The following is a 14,575-nucleotide window of genomic DNA, read 5'->3' as shown; positions in this document are numbered from 1 at the left end:
GGTTTCAGCAGGGGAGAGTCTGGGGAGCTTCCTCAGCGGTACTGTGGAGAAAAAATGGCGCTGGTAAGTACTGAGGGAGAAGCCCCGCCCCCTCGGCGGCGGGCTTCTGTCCCGCTTAAACTGTAAAATTGGCGGGGGCTCATACATATATACAGTGCCCAGCTGTATATTTGTTATATTTTTGGCAAAAAGAGGTTTATATTGCTGCCCAGGGCGCCCCCCCTGCGCCCTGCACCCTTACAGTGACCAGAGTATATGAGGTGTATGGGAGCAATGGCGCACAGCTGCAGTGCTGTGCGTTACTTCAGTGAAGATCATGAAATCTTCTGCCGCCGCTGAAGTCTTTCTTTTCTTCTCATACTCACCCGGCTTCTATCTTCCGGCTCTGCGAGGGGGACGGCGGCGCGGCTCTGGGACGGACGGCGAGGGTGAGATCCTGCGTACCAATCCCTCTGGAGCTAATGGTGTCCAGTAGCCTAAGAAGCAGGACCTTGCAACTCAGAGAGTAGGGCTGCTTCTCTCCCCTCAGTCCCTTGATGCAGGGTGTCTGTTGCCAGCAGTGCTCCCTGAAAATTAAAAACCTAACAAAATACTTTCTGTCAGAAAGCTCAGGAGAGCTCCTGAAAAGCACCCAGTTTCCACTGGGCACAGTATCAAACTGAGGTATGGAGAAGGGGCATAGAGGGAGGAGCCACTGCACACCCAGAACTAAAGTCTTTCTTAAAGTGCCCATGTCTCCTGCGGAGCCCGTCTATCCCCATGGTCCTTACGGAGTCCCCAGCATCCTCTAGGACGTTAGAGAAAATAGGATTTTAATACCTACCGGTAAATCCTTTTCTCTTAGTCCGTAGAAGATGCTGGGCACCCGTCCCAGTGCGTACTGTGTCTGCAGTTGTTAAATGGCCCTTAACTCCAGAACATTTATGTGAAGACAACTTTCCCGACTTGACATTCTTCCTTGGATGTTTTCCCCCTTTGTGACTGCTCCCCAGCCTCGGAGGGTTGCATCCGTGGTCCCTAGGATCCAGTCCTGGATCCCGAACCATCGCCCCTCTAGGAGGTGAGAACTGTGCAGCCGCCAATGGAGTGATATTCTGGTCTTGGAAGACAGGATTATCCTCCGGTGCATGTGTAGGTGGGATCCGGACCACTTGTCCAACAGGTCCCACTGGAACACTCTAGCATGGAACCTGCCAAACTGAATGGCCTCGTAGGCCGCAACCATCTTCCCCAGCAACCGAATGCATTGATGGATTAACACTCTTGCTGGTTTCAGAATTTGTTTGACCAGACTCTGGATCTCCATAGCCTTTCCACTGGAAGAAAACCTCTTCTGTGTCCAGTATCACTCCCAAAAACAACAACCGCGTCATTGGGACCAACTGCGATTTTGGCAAGTTTAGGAGCCAACCATGTTGTTGAAGAACTGTCAGGGAGAGTGCAATGTTTTGCAACAACTGGTCCCTGGATCTCGCCTTTATCAAGAGATCATCCAAGTACGGGATAAATGTGACTCCTTGCTTGCGAAGGAGAACCATCATTTCCGCCATCACCCTGGTGAAAATCCTCGGAGCCGTGGACAGACCAAACGGCAACGTCTGAAATTGGTAATGACAATCCTGAATTGCAAACCTCAGGTAGCTTGATGCAGTGGCTAAACGGGAACATGTAAGTAGGCATCCTTATGTTTACCAAAACCATGAAATCTCCTTCCTCCGGACTGGAGATCCCTACCCTGAGAGATTCCATCTTGAAATTGAATTTCTTTAGGTAGAAATTGAGGGATTTCAGATTTCAGATTGGTCTGACTGAGCCGTCCGGCTTCGGGACCGCGAAGAGGCTTGAATAAAAGCCTTCTCCCTGCTGACTAAGGCCGATTTGAACAATCGGTGAGGGGGAACGTCTTGAAACCCCAGTTTGTACCCTTGGGACACTATTTGTAAAACCCACGAGTCCAGGTCCAAATTAATCCAGAACTGACTGAAGTGTTTTAGACGTGCCCCCACTGGTGCGGGCTCCTGCAAGAGAGCCCCAGCGTCATGCAGTGGATTTGGCAGAAGCAGAGGACGATCTCTGCTCCTGCGATCTTGAAGAGGCTACAGACCTCTTCCCTCTTCTCCTTCCTCTACCTGCAAAGAAAGGAGAATCTTAACTTCTTGCATATCTATTGGGCCAAAATGACTGCGTTAGATAATGATGAGTCTTCATCCGTTGAGAGGGAACATAGGGCAAGAAGGTTGACTTACCTGCGGGAGCTGCCGAGATCAAATTAACTAGGCCGTCGCCAAACAAGGCTTCACCTTCATAGGGAAGAGACTCCCTTTCTTCTTGGAGTCAGCATCAGCATTCCCTTGGTGAATCCACAATGCCCTCCTATCCGAGACTGCCATGAAATTGGCCCGTGAACTCAAGAGTCCTATATCCCTTGCAGTCGTAAGTATGCTGCAGTGTCCTTGATATGATCCAACGTAAGGAGCATCCCATGTCTCCAGGATATCTATATCGGATGACAAGGTATTCGACCAATTCTTGAATACTACTACTCACCCATGCGCATGTAATGGCAGGTCTAAGTAATGTACCCGTGGTTACATAACTAGAAATAATGTAGCTTCCTGCATACGATCCGCTGGATTTGTGACAGGGCCCCGTGCAGAACAGGGGGTGACTCCCACTTTATTCTGTCCGCGGCAGGAAATGAATAAACAACCGGAAACCTTTTGGGGATTTGAAACCATCTTGTCGAGCTGGCCCAGACTTTCTCAAACAGAGATGGAGGAACGTTACATCAGCTTTCATTATATATCTATATATACATACATATAGACCCCTTTGTCAGGAACAGCAGGGTCCTCGGTGATGTTAATATGTCCTTAATATCCACAATCATGTACTGAATGCTCCTTGCCAATATTGGATCTAATCAGGAAATATTATGGTCGACATAGGAATCAGTATCCGAGTCAGTATCAGTGTGTAGTAACTGGGCAAAATAACATTTTTGCTGGGCCTGAGGGAAAAGAAGCATAGCCATGAACATCACATCTTTTCTCTACGTCTGTGTCTGGGACACAGATTTATCCAACCTCACTCTGATATTACTGAAACTTTCACCCAGTCAGTTATTGGTGGTGCCAACAGGGCCACCATCATATGTCTGCATTCCTAATATAGTTTCCTCTTGGGAAAAACATTCAGCCACCGACATGTTGACACACATGTACCAAGTACCCACAGACACATAGGCTTATGGGGGATAGACCTACAGTAAATCTGTCAGAGGGACAAATGGGATTTTTCAGCTCACAACCCAGCGTCAAAAGTACACAGTCTGGGAAATAATAAACTCTATAGTGATAGACTTGTAACGCTCTATAGATGTGCTGGTGAGGTGAGGAAGAAGCCCCGCCGCTGTAATGGCACGCTTCTGTCCCGCTCAGAAACAAATAATTAATTACGCTGGTGGGGTAAGGACAGTGCTCAGGTACTAATGTCCACTTTTGCCAGCCTTTTGTGAGGAATTTATGCTGCCCAGGGTGCCCCCCCCCACGCCCTGCACCCTGCAGTGCCTGTGTTTGTGTGGGAGCATGGCGCACAGCATTCCGCTCGCTGCGTGGTACCTCAGAATGCCATCTGTTCTTCTGCTACTCGCCTGTCTTCTGACTTCTGGCTCTGTAAGGGGGTGACGGCAGGCTACGGGAGTGGGCATCTAGGCGTACCCAGCGATCAGCACCCTCAGGAGCTAATGGTGTCCTGTCAGCCAGAAGTAGAGCCATTGAACTCACTAGAAGTTGGTCATACTTCTCTCCCCTAAGTCCCACGAAGCAGGGAGACTGTTGCCAGCAGCCTCCCTGAAAATAAGAAAAACTAACATAAGTCTTTTCAGAGAAACTCAGTAGAGCTCCCCTGTAGTGCATCCAGTCTCACTGGGCACAATTCTAAAACTGGAGTCTGGAGGAGGGGCATAGAGGGAGGAGACAGTTCACACCCTTTGAAAGTCTTAAAGTGCCCATGTCTCCTGCGGATCCCGTCTATACCCCATGGTTCTTAATGTGATCCCAGCATCCTCTAGGACGTATGAGAAAACAAATAACGCACACACGAGGAGGAGAGAACAAAGGAAGTAATAAGGAGGGGAGGGGAGGGGGGGGGGAGGTAAGGTAAGGTAGTAAAGGCATATTGGATAAACTACAACCTTATACATATTCATTAATGGCCCTCATTCCGAGTTGATCGCTCGCAAGGCGATTTTAGCAGAGTTACACACGCTAAGCCGCCGCCTACTGGGAGTGAATCTTAGCTTCTTAAAATTGCGAACGATGTATTCGCAATATTGCGATTACAAACTACTTAGCAGTTTCAGAGTAGCTTCAGACTTACTCGGCATCTGCGATCAGTTCAGTGCTTGTCGTTCCTGGTTTGACGTCACAAACACACCCAGCGTTCGCCCAGACACTCCCCCGTTTCTCCGGCCACTCCTGCGTTTTTTCCGGAAATGGTAGCGTTTTGATCCACACGCCCATAAAACGCTGTGTTTCCGCCCAGTAACACCCATTTCCTGTCAATCACACTACGATCGCCGGAGCGAAGAAAAAGCCGTGAGTAAAAATACTATCTTCATTGTTAAATTACTTGGCGCAGTCGCAGTGCGAATATTGCGCATGCGTACTAAGCGGAATTTCACTGCGATGCGATGAAAATTACCGAGCGATCAACTCGGAATGAGGGCCCATGTACCAGTAGTTAGAAGTAGAAGAGCTCTAACAGAAACCACAAAGCTTATCTAAAGCCACACCACACTGGATATGCCCAATCTCATTTGATCTTTGAAGCAAAGCAGTATTGGACTTTGTTACTACCAAGCAGTCTCCCATCCATGTATTATCAGATTCTTTAGGTGTTTTTAAACTACCAACACCCTTTTCTTGGTACATTTAATTTTTACACGTATTCTTTTATGTACCAGAAGTTAGAAGTAGAAAAGCTCTAACAGAAACCACCAGCTCATCTACAGCCACAGCACACTGGATTTGCCCAATCTCTCCTGATCATGGAAGCTGAGCAGTATTGGTCCTGGTTTTAGTACTTGGATGGGAGACCACCAGGAAATACCAGGAGCTGTGTGTATTTTTACAATACCAACACCGTTCTCTTGATGCATTCCATTTTGAAACATTGGGGCAGATCTATTAAGCCTGGTGAACTGATAAAGTGCAAGGTGATAAAGTACCAGCCAGTCAGCTCCTAACTGTCATTTTTCAAACCCAGCCTGTGACATGGCAATTAGGAGCTGATTGGCTGGTACTTTATCACCATGCAAATTATAATTTCACCGGGTTTAATAAATCGGCCGCTTATTCATTTATGTACTAGTAGTTAGAAGTAGAAGAACTCTAACAGAAACCACTAAGCTCATCTACAGCCACACCACACTGTATATGCCCAATATCACCTGATCTTAGGCCTGGTTTGTTCTTGGATGTGAGACCACCTAGGAATACCAGGTGCTGTAGGTAGTTTTATACTACCAACACCGTTCTCTTGATGCATTCTATTTTGAAACTTATTCATTGATGTAGAAGTTAGAAACAGCAAAAATCATCTACAGCCGCATCACACTGGATATGTCCAATCTCATCTGATGTTGGAAGCTAAGCAGTGTTGTGCCTGGTTAGTTTTTGGATTTCAGGTCCTGCCTTCTGGTTTGGCCACGGCACCTAAGAAATTCACCAAGGTCATGGCCGTGATGACGACCCTTCACCATCGGTGGACCAGGGAGGAATCTCTCCTCCCGATAAACATTCTGGAATTGTGGGCAGTGTTCAATTCATTGATACTGGCCCTGCCTCTAGTACAGAACAGGCCTGTTCAAGTACAATCGGACAACGCCACCACGGTAGTGTACACAAATCATCAAGTCGGCACTCGAAACTGCATGGCAAAGCTGGAAGTATCAAAAATCCTCAGTTGGGTAGAACGTCATCTGCCAGCAATATCGGCAGTGTTCATTCCCGGAGTCCTCAACTGGGAAGCGGATTTCCTCAGTCGTCAGGACGTTCACGCTGGAGAGTGGAGAGGCTGCAGCAGAAATATCTGCACTGGTGTCAGTAGGTGACTGAGGCAGGGATGACTGGGAGATAGTGGGTGACTGAAGCATGTATGAGTGGGAGATAGTGGGTGACTGAAGCCGGGGTGACTGGGAGATAGTGGGTGACTGATGCAGGGGTGACAGTGATAGTGGTTGACTGAGGCAGGGGTGACAGGGAGATAGTGGGTTACTGAGGGAGGGGTGATAGGAAGGGGTTGGGTAAGTATGGGAAGAAAGTGGGTGACAGGGATAATAAATGAATAAGGCAGGGATGATAGGGAGATAGTGGATGACTGTGGCAGGGGTGACAGGGACAGTAAGAGACTGAGGCAGGGTTGACAGGGATAGTGGGTGACTGAAGCAGGGGTGATAGGGTGACAGTGGGTGACTGAGGCAGGGGTGACAGGGATAGTGGGTGACTGAGGCAGGGGTCGCAGGTATAGTGGTTGACTGAGGCAGCGGTGACTGGGAGATAGTGGGTAACTGAGGCAGGGGTGACAGGGAAAGTGTGTGACTCAGGCAGGGGTGATAGGGAGATAGTGGGCAGCATATCTCTGCCTCACTGCAGCAGCACATTCCTGCTTCACTGACAGCAGCACATCCCTGCAACGTTGACAGCAACACATCCCTGCAACATTGACGGCAGCACATCCCTGCCTCATTGACGGCAGCACATCCCTGCCTCACTTATAGCAGCACATCCCTGCCTCGCTGACAGCAGCACATCACTGCCTCGCTGACAGCAGCACATCACTGCTTCACTGACATCAGCACATTACTGCTTCACTGACAGCTGTATATAGGGCCTAATTAAGACCTGATCCCTGCTGTGCATATTCACACAACAGGAGATCAGGTCTGAAGTGCGTGTGTGCTGGTGCCACAGTGCACCGGCACATGCCAGGATGCGATCAGCATCTCTGCCCTGTGAGCGCCTCTGCCTGATTGACAGGCAGAGGCGGTCACTGGACAGGAGGAGTCGGGCCAGCGGCGTTGTGCCGCCATTTTGGGGGCACAGTCAGGACAACGCAGACATGACCGGACCGTATGGGGGCGGGGCGTGACGGCTGTGTGACCCGGACAGCAACGGGCCTTATTTACTAAAATCTCAGATAAATTTTATGGCATTTATGTGCAGTCTAGTTTGCACAGTTGATAGAGTGTTGATCTTGCACTATCAATGTAAGCCTCACATAGGTTTGATACACATGTAAGTTTGTTTTTATTTTACTACATTGTGGTTTGTGGCTCTATACCATGTAATACATGTCTTTTAACAGTAGTCAAGTCTTCCAATGTGCTTGTTAGTGAAACCCAATACATAACTTTATTTTATTTTGTTTCTTCAAATATTGAATGCATATGTCTTATAACTTTTTTTTTCAATATATAAACATTTTTATTATAAGATTTTCAATGACACAAGTACATCCAAGTTGCAGATTATGGGTTGTGAAGGACAAATCAACCATATAAACAATTTAAGCAATTTAAATTGCATGCAGGTAGTAGAATATCAAACTCCTTGGATGAGAGTTGGTCGTAATAAACTAGGATAGAAAAGAATAAAGTAGAAAATAAGATTTTAAACCTACGGTAAATCTTTTTCTCGTAGTCCGTAGAGGGTGCTGGGGACTCCGTAAGGACCATGGGGATAGACGGGCTCCGCAGGAGACATGGGCACTTTAAGAAAGACTTTAGTTCTGGGTGTGCACTGGCTCCTCCCTCTATGCGCCTCTATGCCACAGTTAGAGAAACTGTGCCCAGAGGAGACTGACAGTATGAGGAAAGGATTTTGTTAATCCAGGGCAAGATTCATACCAGCCACACCAATCACACCGTATAACTTGTGATAAACTACCCAGTTATAAGTCGAAAAAACAACATACTGCAGCATCAGTGCAGGATCGATGCAACTATAACATAACCCTTATTGAAGCAATAACTATATACAAGTATTGCAGAAGTAGTCCGCAGTTGGGACGGGCGCCCAGCATCCTCTACGGACTACGAGAAAAAGATTTACCGGTAGGTTTAAAATCTTATTTTCTCTAACGTCCTAGAGGATGCTGGGGACTCCGTAAGGAACATGGGGATTATACCAAAGCTCCAAAACGGGCGGGAGAGTGCGGATGACTCTGCAGCACCGATTGAGCAAACATGAGTTCCTCCTCAGCCAGGGTATCAAACTTATAGTATTTTGAAAAGGTGTTTGAACCTGACCAAGTAGCAGCTTGACACAGCTGTAGTACCGAGACCCCTCGGGCAGCCGCCCAAGAAGAGCCCACTTTCCTCGTGGAATGGGCCTAGACCGATTTCGGTAACTGCAATCCAGCCATAGAATGCGCTTGCTGAATCGTGTTACAAATCCAGCGAGCAATAGCCTGCTTTGAAGCAGGGGCACCAATCTTGTTGGTTGCATACAGGACAAACAGCGCTTCAGTTTTCCTGACTCTAGCCGTCCTGGCCACGTAAATTTTCAAAGCCCTGACCACATCAAGTAACTCGGAATCCTCCAAGTCACGCGTAGCCAAAGGCACCACAATAGGTTGGTTCATATGAAAAGATGAGACCACTTTTGGTAGGAATTGAGGATGGGTCCGCAATTCCGCTCTATCCACATGGAACACCAAATATGGGCTTTTATGTGACAAAGCCGCTAATTCCGACACTCGCCTAGCCGAAGCCAAGGCTAATAACATGACCACCTTCCACGTGAGATATGTTAACTCCACCGTTTTAAGGCTGCTAAAAACTGCTAGCGAGCAATCAACTCAGAATGACCCCCATAGTGTATTGCAAGAAAATATCTGTAAATCCAATGGTACCGTAAGTGCGGTATATACTCGCACTTCTTTGCGGGGCGAGAACATCTCCCCTAAGTGAAGTCAGCCCTATGAATAGAGTTTGTGTGATCCCTGTGCAGCAGTCACAGAAAGGGTTCATCTCTGCAGTTTGTCACTCAAATTACATTGTTGCATTTTTTCTAGAAGTGGATCTGAGAGCTGTTACCCGCAGACCAGCTACAATAATTATCCTGGGATAGTGCACAAGGGCATAGAAGGGAGCGGCTCAAGAAAAGAGAAGTGGAAACAGACAGCAAACTAGGCTGGAGAGAGACCTGAGACAAAGAGATCTGAATTATACGAGAGCCGACCAGGGGAAACACAAATTATGCAGTCAAGTTTCCCACATTTGGGGAAATCGCAAGAGCAGCACACCCAGAGTGCAATGGGTGAGCCTTGCCCTGGGAGAAGCACCTTCATGATCATAGTATCTCACCTGGCAGGTAAGTAGGAGTTGGGCTAGAGCTGGGTAGGGTCGCTGCTCGGGCACTTCCCTGTCAAGTGAAGGAGATCCAACTGAGTCAGCACAAGGGAACTCTCGAAAGAAGAACAAGGCTAGAGGAAGATCTGAGACAAATAAATCTGACTTTTACCAGAGCTGACCAGAGGAAAGCACAAACACAGTCCCCCACTACCACAAATAATGAAGTCGAGTTTCCCACATTTGGGGAAATCACAGGGGTCAGCATACCCAGAATGCAATGAATGAACCTCACCCTGGGATAACAGTCTTCATTACCATGATATCTCCTATGCAAAATAAGTATGATTTGGGATAGGGCTAGGGAGGGCCGCTGCTCAGGCACATCTCTGTCAAGTAAAGAAGATTCAACTGAGGCAGCACAAGGGAACTCTCATCTGGGGACAACAACTGCAGGGAGAACACATATTTTCAGATGAACATGGGAGGGCAGAAGGCTGCCTAATACTGAAGCACCCCCAAACAACAAACCAAATGCAACAACTAGTGCAAGCATTCCTGGGGGAAGGCCTGCAGCAGATGGATTTGCATATGGTGATGTCATCCAAGCAGTGGGTCCAAAGTTGGCTTCAACCCTCGTCTGCATATGAAAAGAGAAAAGGGGCATGCAGGGCATGGCGGCCTTTTGTGGCGCTTGGATGACCCCTAGTTCGCATTAAACACCTCCACCCTCCTTCGGTGTGGGGCTCATGTTGGCTATGCCCCAGCCCCTGAAGCATTCAAGCTGATTTCTTGCAGAAGCTGGGCACTGTAACAGCTCCAGAGCTGCTCTGTATGGCAAGTAAAAGGGTGTGGGCCCTGCAGCACTACCTGTAGTTCGCATTGTGCGTTGGAAGGCACAATGTAAGCAGATGGGAGAAGTCAGGATAGTGCGCAAGGGCATAGAAGGGAGCGGCTCAAGAAAAGAGAAGTGGAAACAGACAGCAAACTAGGCTGGAGAGCTCTTCTGTCTATATTTTGCAAACCTGCTCTTGTCCTCTCCAGCTGCTCCATGTAGATTTGACGTCTGGAAAGGTGCATAACCCACTGACAAGCAGGCACACTCCTGCATGAGTTTTCTCTCTCACTAGCTGGATGATACACAATCATTTGCATGTGCTCCACCTCCGACACACCACCCACCCAACCACCCAGTGACCAGAGCCACCCACAAGCCAACTGGCTCCGTGATTTAATTTGCACAGTGTAGTCATCCAGGCAGCATGTCCTTCTCAATGGAATACAATAATACAACAGTTAATAAGGCTATGGGTGTGGAGTGTAAGAGGGTGAGGGAATCACAAGCCCGAAGCTTTATTGAAAGACAGACACATATAAAGGGAGGATCAATAAATACAAAGATATCCTTTACTATAGAATGTAGTCCAATCCGGTCTTTCAACTCTTCCACAACTTAAAAACGGATAGTGTTCCCAAGCCTTCCATCCTGGAATATCTTCAGTCTCTCGCCAATGAAGAAAACAATCCCTCCAGCAGACTCTTCAACCACGATACAAGATCACAGCCAAAAGGGCGAGAAGCAACTACACTTGCGTTTAACCAAAATAGCTAAAACTTAGTGGAGGAAAGTGCAGTGCACCAAAACATAAGCTGACACAATCATGGAGAATGTGCCAGCATATATGCTCTTCTATCTATATTTTGCAAACCTGCTCTTGTCCCCTCCAGCTGCTCCATGTAGATTTGACGTCTGGCAAGGTGCATAACCCACTGACAAGCAGGCACACTCCTGCATGAGTTTTCACTCTCACTAGCTGGATGATACACATTCATTTGCATGTGCTCCACCTCCGACACACCGCCCACCCAACCACCCAGTCACCAGAGCCACCCACAAGCCAACTGGCTCCGTGACTTAATTTGCACAGTGCAGTCATCCAGGCAGCATGTCCTTCTCAATGGAATAATCTCTGGTTCCATGGAATCTTCCGCATTGGAATGCTGCGGAACAAAAAGGATTTAAACATTCAGCTTGCTAGCATTCAATGTACCTGCGGCTTGGCTCTAGCACATGGGTCTTCATCCTGTGGCCCTCCAGCTGCTGTGAAACTACACATCCCAGCATGCCCTGCCACAGTTTTGCTATTAAGGTATGCTAAAACTGAGGCAGGGCATGCTGGGATGTGTAGTTCCACAGCAGCTGGAGGGTTGCAGGTTGAAGACCCATGTTCTAGCATGCCTGTTCTATGATGCATGTTCCGTGATGTCACAATCAGCTTGGAATGGGGTATCTAGCAGGCATTTGCTGACAGTCACTTGAGGTAGACACACATCAGGAGATGCAGCATATCGGAGGTCTTCGATGCCTTTCCAGCAAATGCACACCACCTGCTGCTGGTCTGGACACAAAACAATGCCCACAATCGAAGTCCCAAAATGCCCAACTACAGGATTCATGTAAGTAGTGAATTTAGGAATGAATTTAGAAGTAGGAAATTAAGTTAGTTCACAAGTACATTCAAATTCAGATCTAAAGTCTAGGTAGGCCTCACGTCCTGGCAGACCCCAGCATTTAAAAATGCCTTGATTAGAGGTAGGGAATTAAATGTAGATAAGAAGTAGACGCAAAATAAGACTCCACAGAGCAGTTATCAGGTGTCTTTATCAATTGTTGCATTTAAAAAATCAAGCAATTAGGGAACACAATGTTGCAACAATTTAACCCTATTTGCAAAATAGTACTAAATAAGTTTGTCGATGTAAGACATTTGCAAAGGCGCAAACAAAACACGCTGGAAAATCTGATCACAAGGTCAATTACGTCCCTGGGTGGGATTGAACCACCAACCTTTTGGTTAATAGCCGAACACACTAACCGATTGCGCCACAGAGACACTTTGCAAAAAGTACATACTGACAAAGGCTAATAAGCATTTATCTAGAACGTTTCCTAGAAAAACTTTAAAAAGTCAATAATCTGGAGAGTTTTTGTAAGATGTTTCTTCCATCAACCAACGAAGAAACACATTGGTACTTTTCCATGATGAGTGAGTGCTTCAGGTTCTCTTGCACTTACATGTGCAGCAGAGTACTGCAATGGAAGCATGCTGGGCCCATAACCCAGAGGTAGGCAGATTGAAACTATCCTCTGCTATATGCATTTTTTTTTGTTAATTAAAGTAATCCAAAACTGGGATTGATATTTTGGTTCTTTTATTTTTACTTAAAGTACAATAACTTTTACCATTTTAATTTGTTTTAATAGTATATTGACAGTATTGTTTTCTTTCAAAAATCCACTTAATTTTCTTTACCCTATTATTAAAATGGTAATTGACAAAAACAAACTACATTGTCACCAGAAGAGCAATACAAAATGTACAAGTGATATATTAAAATCATCTTTCCAGCTTGAATTTCAATGATGCATTGGGGCAACGATTTTGTTAGCAACATCTTCACCCTTAAATAAAGATTTTCTTAATTCCTTACCTGTGTGCTAATTAGATATCACCTTGTTTTCACATTAAACAGACTTCCACATGAGAAAGCAGCAAGGATGCAGTGGCGTTAATGTTTCGTGGTGTCAACCCGTATTATTTCAGTAGACATTGAAATGAGGATGCATCTTGCTGCCTTTCCAATGAAGCAAATTTAATTTAGTAATAGGTGAAAAACCATCCCTACAAAGGTGTTAATCAGAGACTTGGCTTTGTGGACACTTTTCAGAGAACAAATTTGTTAGCATAAAAATAAAGCCAGAAAATGAAGAGCTGTTTAATCACTCAATTGGATTTTTTTGCCAGCATATTTCTTTTTCTCTGCAACCCACTGCTAAATTGTGCTACCTAGCTGTTTTTATAAAATCACTGAATCAAATCTAACTCTGATTACATCAGAGAAGGCCAGGTACCCTACACCATAAGAGGGGGTTTGAAATTTTGACTTGTCTACTTAAAGATCACCAAAATCTGATAACAAGGTCAATTACATCCCTGGGTGGGATTGAACCACCAACCTTTTGGTTTATAGCCGTACACACTAACTGATTGCGCCACAGAGACACTTTGCAAAAGTACATACTGACAAAGGCTAATAAGCATTCATCTAAAACGTTTCCTAGAAAAACTTTAAAAAGTCAATAATCTGGAGAGTTTTTGTAAGATGTTTCTTCCATCAACCAACGAAGAAACACATTGGTACTTTCCCATGATGAGTGAGTGCTTCAGGATCTCTTGCACTTACATGTGCAGCAGAGTACTGCAATGGAAGCATGCTGGGCCCATAACCCAGAGGTAGGCAGATTGAAACTATCCTTTGCTATATGCATTTTTTTTGTTAATTTAAGTAATCAAAACTGGGATTGATATTTTTGCTCTTTTATTTTTACTTAAAGTACAATAACTTTTACCATTTTAATTTGTTTTAATAGTATATTGACAGTATAGTTTTCTTTAAAAAAATCCACTTAATTTTCTTTACCCTATTATTAAAAGGGTAATTGACAAAAACAAACTACATTGTCACCAGAAGAGCAATACAAAATGTACAAGTGATATATTAAAATCATCTTTCCAGCTTGAATTTCAATGATGCATTGGGGCAACGATTTTGTGAGAAACATCTTCACCCTTAAATAAAGATTTTCTTAATTCCTTACCTGTGTGCTAATTAGATATCACCTTCTTTTCACATTAAACAGACTTCCACATGAGAAAGCAGCAAGGATGCAGTGGCGTTAATGTTTCCTGGTGTCAACCTGTATTATTTCAGTAGACATTGAAATGAGGATGCATCTTGCTGCCTTTCCAATGAAGCAAGTTTAATTTAGTAATAGGTGAAAAACCATCCCTACAAAGGTGTTAATCAGAGACTTGGCTTTGTGGACACTTTTCAGAGAACAAATTTGTTAGCATAAAAATAAAGCCAGAAAATAAAGAGCTGTTTAATCTCCCAATTGGATTCTTTTGCCAGCATATTTCTTTTTCTCTTCAACCCACTGCTAAATTGTGCTTCCTAGCTGTTTTTATAAAATCACTGAATCAAATCTGATTACATCAGAGAAGGCCAGGTACCCTACACCATAAGAGGGGGTTTGAAATTTTGACTTGTCTACTTAAAGATCACCAAAATCTGATAACAAGGTCAATTACGTCCCTGGGTGGGATTGAACCACCAACCTTTTGGTTAATAGCCGTGCACACTAACTGATTGCGCCAC

The 14,575-nt window shown here is 45.5% G+C and overlaps 2 non-coding genes across 2 annotated transcripts; both read right to left on the bottom strand.

The window, feature by feature from the left end:
- Positions 1-9,222: 9,222 nt before the first annotated feature.
- On the bottom strand, positions 9,223-9,385 carry LOC134899301 (U1 spliceosomal RNA). The gene has a single exon (XR_010172980.1). It is a non-coding gene; the product is annotated as a U1 spliceosomal RNA (small nuclear RNA).
- Positions 9,386-9,537: 152 nt separating this feature from the next.
- LOC134899185 (U1 spliceosomal RNA) lies at positions 9,538-9,701 on the bottom strand. The gene has a single exon (XR_010172866.1). It is a non-coding gene; the product is annotated as a U1 spliceosomal RNA (small nuclear RNA).
- Between the last annotated feature and the right edge of the window lie 4,874 nt (positions 9,702-14,575).

The sequence above is a fragment of the Pseudophryne corroboree genome, chromosome 3, assembly GCF_028390025.1.
Source record: "Pseudophryne corroboree isolate aPseCor3 chromosome 3, aPseCor3.hap2, whole genome shotgun sequence".
NCBI lineage: Eukaryota > Metazoa > Chordata > Amphibia > Anura > Myobatrachidae > Pseudophryne > Pseudophryne corroboree.
Note: the sequence above shows the minus strand (reverse complement) of the source record. Positions and strands in the feature narration are given on the sequence as shown.